The sequence below is a fragment of the Notolepis coatsorum genome (assembly GCF_963971535.1).
Source record: "Notolepis coatsorum genome assembly, chromosome: 9".
Taxonomy (NCBI): Eukaryota; Metazoa; Chordata; class Actinopteri; order Aulopiformes; family Paralepididae; genus Notolepis; species Notolepis coatsorum.
The window spans coordinates 122,516,025-122,533,280 of NC_140173.1; the positions used below are offsets into that span (position 1 = coordinate 122,516,025).

Genomic DNA, 17,256 nt, shown 5'->3' on the forward strand with positions numbered 1-17,256 from the left:
CTTGGAATGGCGATCAGATAATTGGATTATTCTTAGGGATGCCCTGATCGATCGGCCAGCGATCGGTATCGGCCGATAATCAGTATAAATATGAGATCGGGGAATTCCGATAATGCTTGCTACTTGCCGATCGCGGAAACCGATCGATGACGCGCACGAAAAAACATAACAGAAAGACAACTCTCAGCGGAGTTGTAATGAGAGAGCGAGTGTGAGAGAGAGCGAGTGAGTAAGCGTGTGTGTGTGTGCGAGCGTGAGAGAGCGCGTGTGTGCGAGTGAGCGAGCATGAGAGTACGTTTTACTTACTGTGTAGTCGACTCGAGGCGACGGAGCCCGGCTAACCCATACGCTACAGTGCCCCAGGTAGTTCAGACAACCAAGCTTGCAGTGCGTGAAGAACCGCCCTACTCTGCTCTGATTCGCAGACCCACAGGTTGCCGGTGGGGGAATGTGATTGGGCCAAAGCAGTCACACACACAGACAGTGGCTCCAGTCACATCAAGTCAAGTCAAATCAAGAGTTTTATTTGTCACGGCATACAAGTATACAATGAAATGCGGGTGGTCTTGCCCGCAACGATGTGCAATACAGTAGTACAACATATAATGGAATCCAATAAACAATAAACAACATTGTGCAATAAACAGGTAACATAGTGGGACATCACGGTATTTGTACATAGTTATTTACAGAGCATGAAGGACATGCTAGGTCCCTTGGTAGTGCAATACACTGTTACTATACTATTTTTAAAGTGACCTTTCCTTTGTGGCCATAAGTGTGGGCGTGTGCAGCATGAGTGAGTGCTTTCTCATGTTAAAGTGGCTGCTAGTGTGCGAGCGTGCACAGCGTGCGTGTCGTGTGCGTGCTAATGTGTGCTTGTGTGTGGAGAGTTCAGTGTTCTGTGACCCTCAGTGTTCATTGTTCAAGGCTCTGATGGCCTGGAAGCCTCTCTGTCCTAGTAGCTGGTGTTCGCAGGCGTCTGCCTGACCTCAGCAGCTGGAACAGGCTGTTATTGGGGTGGTGAGGGTCTTTCATTATTCTGCAGGCTCTGGATTTGCACCTCTTGTTGTATAGAGCCTGCAGGGGAGGTAGTGCAATACCCGTGGTACGCTCGGCAGAGCGCACCACTCTCTGTAGGGCCTTCTTGTCCTGTGCCGTGCTGTTTCCATACCAGGCAGTGATGTTTCCAGTCAAGATGCTCTCTCCAGCTCCGGCGTAGAAAGACTGGAGTATCTTCCCCGATACTCTGAACTTCCTTAACTGTCTCAGGTGGTAGAGGCGCTGCTTCGCCTTTTTTACGACTGTGTCTATGTGTGTTGACCATGTCAGATCCTCTGAGATGTGGACCCCCAGGTACTTGAAGCTGCTCACCCAGTCCACGGTGGCCCCGTTTATCCTCAGTCATGCGTTGCAGACAGACGCTGCTTGCAGAGAGAGCGGAGAATTTCGACTTGTTGTGTGTTGGCAGCTTGGCGCTGATAATACATGCAAATGGTTCAAATGCATTGAATTCAGCTCAATTCGATTTCAAACGGCAGTCTTTTTTATTATGTATAGGTTACTAATAATTAAATTATTTAATAAATATTAATTAACCCAAATCCTAGTTTTTACAATATAACAAAACCAAAAACGATCTGTATCGGCAGTGTATCGGCCGATATGGCTCATATAGTGATGCACAGATGTGAAAATTGTGGCCGATACCGATAACCGATATTAATATTGCTGTTCTGGCCGATACCGATATTTACCGATGTCGATATCTCTGTATAGAAAACACTTTGATAATCAAATAAAGAGCTATTTTCCAAAACGATTTTTTTTTTTTTTTGTAACTTATTTTCAGAAATGACTGATATTTAACACATCCTGCGCCAAAAACGAGTTACGCCGTTTTTGCCCGCCATGCGTTGAACGCCAAGAACGACTTACGCCGTTTTTGGGATCAATATTAAATTTTTTCACCATGGCATTCATAATTCATCCAGCCAACCTCCGGACTCCAGCGAGACCCTGTATGAGATTGCAACGCCTCAATACCGCCGCCTGGTGGATGGTCGGGCGAGTTACAGTCTCGCCAAAACCGGAAGTGCCGATCAGTGCGTCGAGGAAATCCCTCCGGCAGTCACATCTTGTTACGGGACTCCAGACAAACACTATAGTGCATTTGGATCGCTTTCTAAACTTAATAGATATGATTTCGGCATTTATTGCGCCATACAAACCGGAAATGGATGTAGGAGATCGGCATCAAATAATTGGGATATTTCTCCTCCAGTCTCATCGGCGAACGGTAAGAGGACACTAACATTATTTTCTGCTTGATTATTTATTAATTTCACTGCAAACCATCTGATCAATATATCAACCCATACTAAATAAAGCCGTTACTGACGATCAAGGAATTATAAACGACCCCCCCCCCCTTTCCTTCACGCATGATGAAGCATAATGTATACCGATTATACATTTGAATTTTTTTATATAGCGTGTATAGGAAAGAAACGCCAATCGATAATCTATCATATGCATCAGGGCCTATAACTCGTTTTTGGAATTACTGCTAAACTGTTTAAAAACACTTATATTCTAGACTGTATTAAGACAATAATGTATGAATGAAAAAATATAACGTTCCCACATCCTGAACGATAGATAATCGATGTTGAATGGGCCATAGTAATGTCAATATAGCAATAAAATAAAAAAAGTTATAGCCCTGCAAAGAAGGTAAACATCTCCATAGGCTTTCAATGGTGGCAGACTGGGTATATTGATGGATATAACCCATGGCGCCCAATGTGTTAAGGCTAAACATGTAAAAAGAAAAAAAATACACTTTTCTTTTTATATCTGCCCATATCGGCCCTATCTTGATATTGGACCGATACCGATGTGTAAAAAAACTGCCATATCGGCCGATATTTCGTGCATCAATAGGCGATAGTGATCGGTATCGGTAGCAAAAAACGTGATCGGGGCATCCCTAATTATTCTTTTTGCAGTACATCATAGACTAAGGGCTATACGTTATCAATCTTGCGTTGATCCGATAATTCTTTCCCCGCGATCGGAGCGTGTGTGTGGCGTGTTCCGTTGGTTGCGATCAAAGCATGGAGGGGCGGCCCCCCTTTCATGCATCCATGATGAAACATAATACCGATAATCTAGCGTTGATTTCAGATTGATTATTGATCCAGGCGAGGAATGGCACGATTTATAGTGAAAAGCAGTAAAACACTGTTTGGCAGAGTTTCCTGGGATTACACAGAATTACTCTAAAACTATACTCATATTCACCACGGTATAAAACGGGAATGTCTTGATGAGAAAATTATCAGTTTTTTTGCATGTTGACCAGAAGAAACTCAATAACAAATCGACAATATCATTAGATCCATAGCTATAATATTTAATATAGTTTTAGTACTACAAACACCGGCATGTACCCCCATTTCATTACAGCACTGGCACACACTGCCATACGCCCACAGCGATCTCTGGCGTCCAATGAGTTAAGAGACAAACACTAATGGTAACAAAATAAACATGGCTATGGAATATGGATACAGTGAGATGAGACCGGATTGCGACAGCTACAATCTGTGAGGCCCCAGCTGCATGTTTCAACATAGTGTGAAGGAGGATGCAAAGGAAAGCAGAGAGAGAGAGAGAAAGAGAGATTGAAAATTGTATTAACAGATTGCAGAATGGGTACAGTAAATACAGTACAGCTCAATACACACAATTGTTAAGGGGATGCAGACCAGAGAAAGACTTTCGTCTCGTTTACATCAGGGTCCCCCATATTCAATTAATCATAACATATATGACATAGATGAAATACAGGTAGACAGTACCGTTACATCTAGACATTTATGACATACCAGATATAAGTCTGTACTGTTTATGAGTACAAAAATAGTCTAAAAAGAGAGTACATTTGAGGGGGAAGAAACTGTACATTGGAGGAGGTTGGGTAGGTGGGGTGGGGGGTGGTTGGGTAACTGTACATTGGAGGTGGTTGGTGGGGGGGGGGGGGGGTGGGGGGTAAACTGTACATTGGAGGGGGTTTAGTTTGGACATTTACAGGGGCTAGTTTCGAATTGCAGTCTCCCGTAGGTGCTCTTTGAGAGTGGTTTTGAAGGTGGGTAGTGATTCACATTCCTTTACAGCTGTGGGTAGGGCGTTCCGGCATAATTGCGAAATGTGTTTAGTCCCTTGTTTGAGCCGAATCTGGTTTTAACATGATTTGTGGAGCTCCCTCTGGTGTTGTGGTCACGGTATTCACGGACCATGGTATTCACTGAGTATTCTTACATGTACATGGGTAGAGAGAGAGAGAGAGAGAGAGAGAGAGAGAGATGTACATGGGTGGGGGGAGAGAGAGAGATAAGAGAGAGAGAGAAAGAGAGAGAGAGAGATGTACATGGGTTGGGGGGAGAGAGAGTGAAAGAGAGAGAGACACACGCACTGAATGAGTGCTAAACAGTCTAATTGAGAGAGATTAGAGATTAGCAGTTCATGACTCAGCTATGTGCAAAGGACCTTTGCTCAGTGAATGGGTTTACAGGGTAACCAGTGTAAATAATGACTAAACTCCGCCAGCAGGGGTAATAACAAACCATGCCTTCATTCACCTTGATGACACACCATTGACTCAATGTGGGGACAGATGGAGAAAGAACTGTATTAACATATAGTGTAGGTGAAATTGTGACCCTTCACTTACTAAGAGAAGAAACCACCACGGCACACAAAACCCCACTAATGCAAACATATGGTTAGCCTCAAACATATGGTAATGGAAATGGTAACAACAGATGAGGTACTCAATAAACTGAGCGCCCTCCAACCTAACAAGGCCACTGGCCACGACAACATCCCTTCCAAATTCCTCAGAGACTCAGCAGCCGCCATCACCCCAATCATCACACACATAATAAACCTCTCCATAAAACAGGGACACGTCCCCAAGGACTTCAAAATTGCGAGGGTGACCCCTCTGCACAAAAAGGGCAGCAAATTAGACCCAGGCAACTACCGCCCTGTTTCTATTCTCACCTCCATCTCGAAAGTCATGGAAAAAATAGTCTACGAACAGGTCGAAAAGTACCTAGCGGAAAAAATCTAATCTACGAATTCCAATCTGGCTTCAGAACATCCCACTCCACTGACACATGCCTTCTCTATTTGAATGACCACATCAAACAAGAGGTGGACGCAGGCAAATACTGCGGCATGGTCATGCTGGACCTACAAAAGGCCTTTGACACGGTCAATCACTCCATTCTGATTGACAAGCTAAAAGCAATTGGTTTTGATAGTCTATCACAGGGTTTCCGTTAGAAAAAATTGTTGTCGGTCTCCGTGACCTGCAAGATTTCAATCTACCGGACAAATGAGATTAATTCCGGTCATAGTTTAGAATAAAGAATGTCATCCTCAAGGCATGTAGATTTATAATATTATTACTTAAAACTAGGCTACTTTTGCGTATACAGTCATTAATTAATATATTCCAAATAAAATAAGTCCCTCGATACTCCGTGCTGCTGCTGACTTGAACTAAAATAGACCGCGTATGTGGGCAGTCGGTCCGACAGTAAACAGCAGTCTGTTATAATCACATTTTTATGAGCTAACGAATTCCGTTATATTGGACATTTGTATTAATTATATCAAGCGAAGAACTGAGAAAGCAGAGAGGCGGCAACATTATCGTGGTTTGCGTGACGACTCTCTCCACCTCGCAACAACTTATTTGCAAAGAGTATGGCGCTGCAGAGAAGCTCATTCAGCTGTTATTGGCTCTTTTCTGGGAACCGCACAACAGCGCCCCCCACCCAACATTGGCTGAAAATGGCCGAATTGGAGTACTGATGGAATACTGCATTGTGCCGTTGCCTCTCTGGCTCTGCAGCTTCACATGCACTCGCACACCCAGCACTAAGCTCTCGCTGACAACGTCGTTGTCATTATTAGAAGCAACGAGGAAACAAATGTAATGATCGTTTCGTTCATCGCATAGGCTATTTAATTTTAGCCTATTTTAATACAATTCAAATAATCAAATTGTGCTTAGACTCAGGGAATTATTTTCACCGGACATTAAGACCGGAGATATTAAATAAGTCGGACTTCAACAGATTTTGCCGGTCAAAAACCGGTAATTACCGGCTAACGGAAACGCTGGTCTATCAGTGAGCTGGATGCAATCCTACCTTGAGGGGAGGGAACAGATGGTGGAGGTAAACGGTACCCTATCCCCCCCCCTCACAGTGAGCTGTGGTGTTCCACAAGGAAGCATACTAGGACCGCTACTGTTCCTAATTTATGCAAATGACATGTCGTCAGCTTGTGACTGCAACTTGTTCCTGTTTGCGGACGACTCAGCCCTGCTGGTCTCTGACAAGAACAAGTTACAGGTTGAAAAAACCCTCAGCTCGGAACTAGGCAGAATCTGCATATGGCTCGCTGATAACAAACTATCATTACACATGGGCAAAACAGAGTCCATTCTCTTCGGTTCAAATAACAAACTCAGCAAGACCGACGGCTTCTCAGTTACAGTGGGTGACAATATTGTCACAAGAAAAGATGAAATTACCTACCTGGGTTCCATCCTAGAGGCTAATCTCTCCTGTGACAAAATGGCATCCAATGTAATAAAAAAAGTCAACCAACGAACTCGATTCTTGTACCGGATCTCCTCTCTGGTAAACAAGAATACCCTGAAGACTCTGGCAGGAGCACTCATTCAGGGGTACTACGACTATGCTTGCACCTCATGGTACCAAAGCACCTCAAAGGCGCTAAAAACAAAATTACAAACATCTCAAAACAAACTGGTCAGACTACTGCTTGACCTTACTCCTAGAACCCACCTCACCCCTGCCCACTTTGACAACCTAGGATGGCTTAGAGTAGACGACAGAGTACAGCAACTTGCAATGGGCCTGGTCTACAAGATACACTACACGACCAAGGTACCCATGTACATGTCAAAATACTTCCCAAAGGTCAGTGAATACCACGATCACAACACCAGAGGGAGCTCCACAAATCATGTTAAACCCAGATTCGGCTCAAATAAGGGACTAAACACGTTTCGCAATTATGCCACATCAATGTGGAACGCCCTACCCAAAGCTGTAAAGGAATGTGGATCACTACCCACTTTCAAAACCTCTCTCAAGGGACACCTACGGGAGACTGCAATTCAACACTGGCCCCTGTAAATATCCTAACCCAACCCCCTCCAATGTACAGTCATTTACCTAGTATGGTTGTCAATAGTCCAATGTACAATTTTGATTGTTTGTACATTGTCCCCCCCCCCCCCTCAATGTACAGTTTTGCTTGTATATACAGTGTGCCCCCCCCCCCCCCCAACCACCTCCAATGTAGATTACCCAGTATGGTTGTCAATATCCCAGTGTACCCAACCCCCCCCCCCACCCAACCTCCTCCAATGTACAGTTTCTACGTCAAATGTATATACTCCCTTTTCCTGACTCCTTCTGTATCACAAACAGTACTGTATTTGCAAATCTGGTATGTCATAAATGTATAGATGTAGCAGTACTGACTATCTGTATGTCATGTATGTCATATATGTCCTGATGAATTGAAAATGGGGGACCCTGATGTAAACAAGACGAAAGTCTTTCTCTGGTCTGCATCCCCTTAACAATTGTGTGTATTGAGCTGTACTGTATTGTACCCATTCTGCAATCTGTTAATAAAGTTTTCAATCAATCAATCAATCAATCAATCAATGGTGAGCCTATCTGCACGAGGTAAAAAAGGAGGTGGCATATCTAGACATTTCAAATTCACACACAGGAAAATCTTTGGGCATGCCACCCGGATATACAAGCATACTCTGATCAAACCATCTGTGACTCATGCAAAGCACACAGAAGTGAGGTCAGACTAGACTTGGACCCTATATTTGCTCCTGGCCGAAGAACTACAACGGCAGTTTAGAAAGGATACAACCTAAAAAGGAGCCATGTGTAATATTGAATCATTTGGACGGAGGATCACAGGTTATTACACGTTATTTGCAAGTGGTCGAGTCAGTGTACATTTGGTCCTCATTACAAATGATGTAATATTATACACATGGCACCTTTACGATGGAGATGGACTACATATCAGGCAGCACAGCTTCACCCTGTGGATTTCGCTATCGGTTTCACTTGATGACAAGAGGGGTGGTGGTTCCACTTAGGGGTGGGACGATACATCGATCCAGATCGATACATCGATGTAATTATCAACGATCGAATCGGATCGATGCGATGTAATGAGATCGATTCATATCGATACTCTTATTTTGAAAATCCTGTGGCGAGTCTCATAACTGATTGTGTTAAATGGGCATATGATATCATCTCATATCGATCGCAGGCACCTGAATCTAATCGTATCGTATTGTATCGTGAGAGACTTTGTGATATCGGCAAATATCGTATCGTTGTCCAAAGAATCGATATCGTATCGTATCATGATGCAACTGGTGATTCCCACCCCTTCCACTTCAAGTGAACGCCGGCTGGTTCGCCAGAAAGCACCAAAGGTTCCGAGACTCTATAACGGAACCAGAGCCACTGTCTGTCTGAAAGCGGTGTGTTTCATGAGTCACCGTTTTCTCTTGTTCAGACCAACTTGACTCAACTGTGATTTAGCTTACTAAAGTAGTAATATTTTTTTGTAATGAAAAACTGCCATAGTACAGGGGCCAGTGTTTCTAGCTACAACAAGAGAGGAGGCATACACACAGACAAAAAAACACAACCACACACAGGTGTAAACAGGGTGGTGTCTTTGAAGATTTCTTTTTACGAGTGTCACAAAACCCAACCATATCCTGCTCAGAGTGTGATATATTGAAGTAAAATAGCCTCAACAAATTGTCTGTCGATGTGTAGCCTACTCATGTCACTAGAAAATGTATCTGGGTGTTGTACAGTCCACAACAGTCTTTTTAACAAAACAATCCACTCTCTCCCCTTCAAAATGCCGGAATAAAAGCTTTCATATAAAAGTTGCTGTCAAACTCTGAACAGAAATGCGATTGGTGTCCAAATTTGGCCAACAAATGCTCCATCTCTTTCTAAACCTGATAATGTCAGCACGATTATAACAACACAAACACAGGCCCGGGTAATTTAGATGTCAACAGGCAAACAATGATGATCACGGATTCAGAATTATCATTCACCGAAGGGAAAACAGTCCTGCGACTTCATTCATCACAAAGCCTGTGTCAAACTCAAGGCCCACGGGCCAAAAACCTGGCATCTTCCGGTCCGCATACTGAACGGGCCGCTGCCTCTCCTCGGCACAATTCAACTGGCCTGCGATGGAAATTAAGTGCACCTCGTTTCCCTGCTCAGTAATAAAAATTACTTTAACTTTTAAAAACAAAAAGTAAAATCAAGTGAATTATTGCCAATTCATCATGCCTACTCTGAAATCAAATCCATGGAAATTATTTGTTTTGCGCAAGATAAGTGAAAGCTATGGTAGAAAGAGATGAGATTCTTTGCTTATACGTGACCCGTGTGTTTCACTTAAACCCCTTTTGGACATGCACTCAGGACAATGCGCATGACATATGGAAATATTGCACTTGTTTTAGGTGAGGGGTGGCGCCTAGGTAGAGCGAGGGCATGTGCAGAAAGCCCACCTCCTCCGCCTGCTTACGGAAGATCAGAATTTTTTTATATTTATTTAAATGACATGATACATCTCCAAGTCCAGGACCCGTTTAACCTAGAATTGTTAATCTAAACAAAACAACAAATTAAAGAAACTGCATTTTTTAGGTATTATGTGTCATGTGTCATTTTGGCCCCCTTGGTAATTGAGTTCGACAATCCTGCATTAAAGCAAATGCAATAATTTGCTAGGATACTCAAGGAATCACATTATGTGAAATTAACATTTGGAAGATCCATCTTGATATGCTTTGTTATCCTCCATGTCTCAATATTCCACACATGCACCAGTTGTTTAAATGGATTCATAAACTTGCAGAAGATTTTGTGGAAAGGGTGGTCATGACCCAAAGGAGGGCTGATAATTAACTGTTAAATTGTGCAAAACAGAAGAGCGGCAGTGGGAGTGGCCTGGCGCAAAAAGGCACAACTTCTAAATGGATTCACGCAGGGAGCGAAATTAACTTTTTGACTCACCGGCCAGTGGCGGGTAGATGGGAAGAGTCTACCCGCCAAGCATATTTCTTACCTGCCAAAATTGTTTTGATTAAAAAAAATATATATATATATTTTATATAATTTTTTTTTAAATAAAATATATATTATATAATCATACTTGTAGTTGTATTATCTGCGAGACATCGCCACCACGCAATAAGTCAAAATGCTTGCTATCTGCAAACAGCTCCACGGTCTGTGTGTATACTTGAGTAGCCTCCAGCTCCAGCAAGGATTCTCCGGCCCTGCAGCTAGACCCTATATTCAGCTAGACCCTACATTCAGCATGCAAGGATTCTCCGGCGATGCAGCTGGACCCTATTTATAACGTTACGGTTATTTTGTCAAATCACATTCAACATGCCCTCAGCTAGAATACGCATTCAATCAATGTTATAAGACATTGATATCAGGAGCTATCTGTAGCTACTGCTAGCCCGGTAGATAACGTTAAGACAATTTAGTTTACTGGGACAGATCGATCTAACGTGCGCTAGCTAACGCGAGCTAACGGGGGAACGGAGGTATTATGCACTCGAGTCGACTATTGCTGGAGCATTTGTTGATATCAGCAGCTATCAGTAGCTAGCCAGCTAGATACCGTTAGACAATGCCTCGTCATGTGTATTAAACGAAAAGTGAATAGTTGACGGTAGCTCATGGAGGTCCGCTCTTCTAGAGCAGACTGCCTGTGTTGACATGAGCACTGCGAGCAGAAGCCCTTAGCCAATAGTATCCCGCTGCAGGGCTGGGCGGATATGACTCGTTGGCACGTTTTTTTTCAAAATAAGAGTATCATACGAACCTAACCGTTATGCAAGTTATCGATATGACTGGAGATGCGCTTGGGGCGGAAATGAGACCCGCACAGATTTTCAAAATAAGAGTATCGTTATGAACTTGATTGATTACACGCCACACGGCGGGCAGCCCTCTAAGTGTCAAGCGTCAAAGGTAAAAACTGACCGCCCCTGGCGGGCGGCGGGCTTTAGTTTCGGTCCCTGGATTCACGGTTAACATGAACAAACGTTGTGGAAATCTTGATCATGGGGCAAGGACACAATCATACGTAGGGATGGGAATTGATAAGATTTTATTGATACGATTCCATAATCGATTCTGCTTATCGCTCCGATTCTTTATCGATTCCCTTATCGATTCCTGATACATTTATACTTTAAATAAATAAATTGGAAATGCAACAGAACTAAGCTGGTTAGAATAACAATATGCAACTTGACATTGATTGTCATTTATTGTTGAGCCCCCACCAAAATGGTCGCAATTTCGAGCCCTTACAAATTTAGTGACTGCTCGCTCCGTGACCTTCGTTCACCTTTTCCTGAGTCAGTTTACCCCGCTGTGCTAGCGTGAAAGGACTAGCTGCAGCCTCAGTCTATTGTGATCATCTAAAATGGATGAAATGGGAGAATATTTATACAGTGAAAGCATTAGTTTTCATTTAGGTTTTCCTAGTCAAGGAATCAAATAGTCTGCTATGGCTGCATGCCTGGCGCTAACGTTATTGTTTTAAAATGCGCAACTGTCGGAAAAACATGGCATCGATAAAAGCAATCGATAGTCACGGAGGCATGCGATTCCAGGAATTGGACAATTAGGAACCGGTTCCCAACCGGTTCCGGTTCTCGATTCCCATCCCTAATCATACGTAGATGCATGCTTCACCTCTGCTGCTACAAGCCGGTCCTAGGGGACACACTGGTTCCCTGCTGATGTCACAGCGCCCTTGATGGCATCACACCTCCCTTTACCTTTTCCATTCAGGTCAACAAAACTAAGATTACCTCACTATCCACGTTTAACTCTTAAACACCGTCAAAGAAAAAGCCTACTTTAGAGAAAACAAAAAAAAGCAGACGTTTGGCTTTCTTTTTGGGGTAAAAGAAAAACGGGAAGCCACACTGAACTCAACTCATGACTTGATTTGCGGTCTGTGGAAAAGGTGACAGATCTAAATAAATACGTGTTCATGTGGAAACGCATCATAGTCAAATGACATGTTCCCCAAACGCCACTCCTCCCATGTGGTGGCGGCGGCGGTGGGCAGGGTGAAGCCTGGCTGGGGGATTAGGGTTAGCAGCACAAGGCAAGGCAGCCTGTCGGACATCATGTATATTTCAGTAGATAGTAAATTATAACACTACCTTATGCATACTGCACCTTATGTGACACTGTGAATATTGTGAATATATTTTTCAGTTAGTTAGATAGTAAATTATATTGACCCATTTGTTTACACTGCTTGTGTTGTTTTTACTACCTGTACCCCCCCCCCCCCCCCCCCATGCTGCTATGATGCCTGAATTTCCCCAAGGGGATCAATAAAGGAATATCTTATCTTATCTTATCACCAGAAAGACTTCAAGTTCAACCTCAACCCACCCTCAGGCGATATGTCAAAGCGGACACAAACACATCACCATCCACAGCACAGCACAGCTGAACAGTCCACAGCTCGCCCCCAGCACTCTGGCAACCAGGGAGGGAACAGAATGACTCATTCACAATGGCCAATGGTGTGTTCCAGGGATGAGGAGTCAATGCAGACTTCAGACCAAATTTCCGAATGAAACGGCCCAGACTAGGCCTGTCGTGGCCTACACCAACAGTGGCGTATAGACAGACATATTGATGCCGACCCCTGTGTTTTCAAAAACAGACGCAGAAGTTATTCCCAGGGAACTAAAGAGCTAGCAGCACCGCAGCTAGTTCTACAGAAACCTGTTGGGGAGTTTCAATGTACTTTGTGTTTCAAAGCACCCGCACTGACATTTGAGATAAAAAATTAAGCTCAGGCACCTGGGCCTCACAACTTACCCCTATGTCACGTGGTATTCCTTTGCTCCCTCTTCACCTTCTCAGAACCATGTGAGCCGGAGGAGAAAAAAACGCTCTGAACATGTTTCTCTCAATCCCCTCCTCCCAGCTAGCCGCCCTCCTCTCTCTCCTTTTAGATGAACCCCGCCCATTATCAGCCAGCACACACCTCTCTCTCCTTTCAACCCTTTCCTCCATCCCTCACGCCATCTCTAGCTTTGCACAGGTCTTATTTTGTTGCCTTCTAAATCCAAATACGTAGTCTGCCTTGTCTTTTGTCCCCAATCACAAGTAAACAGTTGAGAGGCCTGGTAAATCCTCACAACTTTTAAAGTCGGATATATGTGTTGTCACACCACAGACAACTGCATTATTAACCACCCAACCACATTTGAATAATTAAAATAAAACATTTTAAAATAACCATTATAAAACCCAAACCATTATTATGGTCAGAGAAGTCTATTAATCCATGTACTGCTCAAGAGCCATTTTATTTTTCCATTCAAAGTTCTAACTTTGTTATAACCCACCAAATATATCAAATGGATCCTACTTGGTTAGAAAGCTTGACTAATTAGCAAACTAGGTTAGACTACCGAAATCTGTGTTTTTATTTAACTATACCTCACGGAGTATGGCGCCAAATGTTTGCATTTCTCATTAACATACAAGATATGGTTAGCACTAGCTTTGCTACTAACCTTTGAGCTACTTATAAAATCTGGGGGAGAACCATGCTAATGCACCAGTGAGTCATCAAGCCATGATTTCCGGCCAGCCCCAACTCCACAATTCAGTACTACATAGTTCAGAGTATTTTCAGTGTTCTCTAGTGTTTTCAGCAACTATTTAAATATTTCTAACATGTATAATGCGTTTTAAAAACAAATATCTGAATTTGCTTTACATGTTGAACAGTCGAGGAGATAGGACAACACTTTACACAACCCGACACACACTATGCTAAGCAAACCGGTAAGCACACACAAACAGAACGCTGCAGCATAAAACTATAACCAACCAGAACCACCAGGCTAGATGAGTAAAATAGTAAATAGTCGGCAAAATACATTTTGCAGTTTCACTGAGAAGCAAACCACACCTTAAGATGGATGACTGCATTAATTTCAAGTACTATATTTGATACAATTTATAATAATAAAAGAGGAGGCAAAATCTTTAAGTAACTGTCAACATGGGTCACCATCACTCACCTAAATCCTTTGTTTGCCGTTCTCTCCCTCGGGCACTTGTTCTCTCTTTCACACTGCTTTATTGAAACGGTTCTCGTATTACAGAACTTTATCTTATTTGAGACAAAGTGAACAACCACCCCATGGGTGAACTTGGTGCTCCCACCTGCATCATGTTACACCTGGCCTGAATGACGTACAGGCCGACATTGCGAGGCAAATATCAAATATTTACCTTTGATGCTTGAAATGTGTGAACTTAGTGAACATGGCAAACATACCTGACTGTTATGCTACCTGGCTTAGTCTAGCGATAGAGGGGGGTATCATGCACCTCCCGGAAATATACTTCTAACCAGACTTTCTAGATTGGAAAAAAGGTGAAAAGAAATGATAGGCTATGTTAACAAAGTTGTCAGAGTGTCCCATGTATAAGGCGTATGCTATGGAAGTTCCCTGCGGCTCCACTTTGTTGAAATGTACATATAACTAGGGCTATAGGATAACCACCGGTTAATTCGCGATTTTATATTGGTTTGTCATGACAAACCAATTACATAATCCAACATATGTGTAAGAAACTAACATATTCCAGTTAACGGTATATTTTTTTAATGATTCGTTACGGCAAAATCAATACTTCCATTTGTATAAATTACATTAACCGAGGATAGTAGAGCAGAATAGGGATGTCCCGATCCGATCACGTGATCGGGGCCGATCACGTGATTTTCCGAAGATCGGGATCGGCAAAAAATAAAAGATTTTTTTTTTTTATTCAACAAACATGACCATGTTCACGTCTTAAACTCATACTGAGGCCTTAGTTTTTGTTTTAATTTGCATATCATCATTCATTTATTTATTGTCACAGAGCAGAAGAATTTTGCCAAAACAAACCAATAGTATTCAGCTGCAGAACAGCAGACCAGCCACACTCTCACATCCAAATTATTATTATTATTTATTTTTAATCCCAATTTCTCACATTACATTCACCCTGAAAAGTTAACTTCATAAATCATTTGATGTATAATTAAATCAAAGGAAATGCGTTTGGGTCCGAGAGTGTGGCTGGTCTGCCGTTCTGCAGCTGGATACTATTAGTTTGTTTTGGCAAAATTCTTCTGCTCTGTGTGACAATAAATAAATGGATGATATGCAATTTAAAACCAAAACTAAGGCCTCAGTATGAGTTTAAGACGTGAACATGGTCATGTTTGTTGAATAAAAAAAAATTAAAGTAAAAAAAAATTTAAAATAAAAATTAATATTAAATTATTATAATTTTTTTGATCGGATCGGGAAATATCGGTATCGGTAGATACTCAAAATCACATGATCGGGATCGGATCGGGAGCAAAAAAACATGATCGGGACATCCCTAGAGCAGAACTAGGCGTAACGCGATTGGCGCAGAGAGAAACATCAGTGGCCAATCAGATTGCAGAACGCGGAACTGCAAGTGTGTTGGTAAAAGACTACACGCGACCCGCCTCTACCATGTCAGCATGACCAACCTCTCCATATACCGATGATCCTCCTCTACCATGTCAGCATGAACAACCTCTCCACTAGGGCTGAACGATTAATCGATTTAAAATCGAAATCGCGATTTGGAATGATGTAATTATCAAATTGCAAAATATATATATATATATATATATATATATATATATTAGGCTTGGGCGGTATGACGGTATACCAGGGTATTTAGAAATCCCGACGGTATTGAAAATCAATACCGTCCGTCACCGTCAAAATCACAGATGCGCTTCGGTTTCTATAACAGTGAAACGGAGTTGAGTGTAGTGCACACACACGCCAGCAGAGGGCGAGACCAGTCTAGTGGAGCGAGTGGGTCACAACGGTGTTCACATTTTAAGGTAATGTTGCGACAGTGCTGTGAAAATATCGTAAAGCGTTGTGACGAGAGTTGGTGTGTGTTGTTGTGGAGCAACTGGTGGAGCAAGCAAATAATCAGTCTCTTATTATATGTGAACTAAAGAGTACAAGGTTTACACAACAGCCCCCACTCGCCTTTTTATTGTATTTGTACCATCCTGTACTATCCGCTGTCAGCTGTTTATCTCTCTCTGTGAGCTACTGAGCTTGATTAACTAGCGTTAGCTCACGTTAACTAGCGTTAGCTCTGCGGCTAATCTTAGATTACCCTGAACTAAATCAATGACTAGGTTATAAAGCATTCGAGTAGTTTTCACTGCACATAGAAGTAGCCAAACAACGGGAGCATTTCGGGAGCATATGACCAAAACCCAGGCAATTTCTAGCCCTTAAGGAATCAAATAGTCTGCCATGGCTAGGCTAGATGCTAACGCTAAAACGGTGCAGGCTTCTACCGGTGCGGGACTACCATTCTGAGAGCTGACGATGATTTGTTTACTTGGTAACACGGGTTGCCCCCCCCCCCCCCCCCCGCGCTGATGAAAATAAGTCATACCGTCAAATACCGTACACCGGGGTATTATGTCATAAAGGTTTGACGGTGTGAAAAAAAGGATACCGCCCAAGCCTAATATATATATTCTTTTTTAATGTATTTAACCAGGAAGTCCCATTGAGTTTAGGGGTGGGCAATTTGACGATATTAAATAAATATCGGGTACAGTTCATTAACGATACACTTTTTAAACATATCGTGGACATCGTGATGTTTTGCACAAAACCTCACGTCAGTTTCTAAGCCGCCGCCGCGGCTGAGATGAGACTTACTTTAGCGCAGCACTTTCCTCTCTCCCTCACACAGACACACACACACTCACCCAATTTACGTCACGTACACACACCCAGAGACAGAGAGGCGGTAACTAAGTTAGCCGCTAACTAACGTTAGCTGCTAACCCTGGAAACACTCACAGGAGAGTGATCTACGACACCAGTCCATTAGTATGGAAAGGGGTGGGGGGGGGGGTGTTATATTGACGAGGCTTGACAACAGAGGTTTATATAATCATATTGGCGTAAAT

General features: G+C 42.8%; 1 protein-coding gene across 2 annotated transcripts in view; it reads right to left on the bottom strand.

The window, feature by feature from the left end:
- Positions 1-17,256, bottom strand: part of sgms1a (sphingomyelin synthase 1a) — a 77,046-nt gene that overhangs the window by 37,865 nt on the left and 21,925 nt on the right. Inside the window, exon 1 of one of the 2 annotated variants that reach the window (XM_084322253.1) lies at positions 13,074-13,159. The exons of the other annotated variant lie outside the window; for it this stretch is intronic. The gene's annotated coding sequence lies outside the window, so the exon portion shown is untranslated. Of the gene's footprint in view, positions 1-13,073; positions 13,160-17,256 lie in introns of those variants that run through there. 2 annotated transcript variants of the gene reach the window in all.